We start from the raw sequence: 378 nt of genomic DNA, 5'->3' as shown, positions 1-378 counted from the left end.
GCCTTGTGTGTATTCTTTTTATGCGGAAATTTTTTTATATGTTTAGACTTTAGCATTGACAAAGGCTGCGTCAGCACAGGTGTAATTTAAAATGAAAGAACACTGATCAAAAAATTTTTTTTTTCCATCGTTGGTATTTTTTGGAAATCTAATCTGGTAGATTAGTGTATATACAAATTATAATCAAAAAGTAGTTGGCATAGAGGGGTTTGTGCACATGTTTAGTTTCAGTAAAAATATTTCCTCAGGAAAACTCTGTTGCTAAACCCTGTTTCAAAAAATTTGTCAGATCTTAAACAGCTCTAAGAATCTATGAAGTACTAAATAATGCTCCAGTGCTTTATGCTTTTTAAAAGGTAAGTCATGACAGTCGGATAT

At 31.5% G+C, this 378-nt stretch overlaps 1 protein-coding gene across 1 annotated transcript in view; it reads left to right on the top strand.

Annotated features, from left to right (window-relative positions):
- Positions 1 to 378, top strand: part of LOC119586311 (protein FAM151B-like) — a gene marked incomplete at its 5' end in the record, with an annotated part of 19645 nt that overhangs the window by 8318 nt on the left and 10949 nt on the right.

This window comes from Penaeus monodon, chromosome 21, assembly GCF_015228065.2.
Source record: "Penaeus monodon isolate SGIC_2016 chromosome 21, NSTDA_Pmon_1, whole genome shotgun sequence".
NCBI classification, from domain to species: domain Eukaryota; kingdom Metazoa; phylum Arthropoda; class Malacostraca; order Decapoda; family Penaeidae; genus Penaeus; species Penaeus monodon.
Note: the sequence above shows the minus strand (reverse complement) of the source record. Positions and strands in the feature narration are given on the sequence as shown.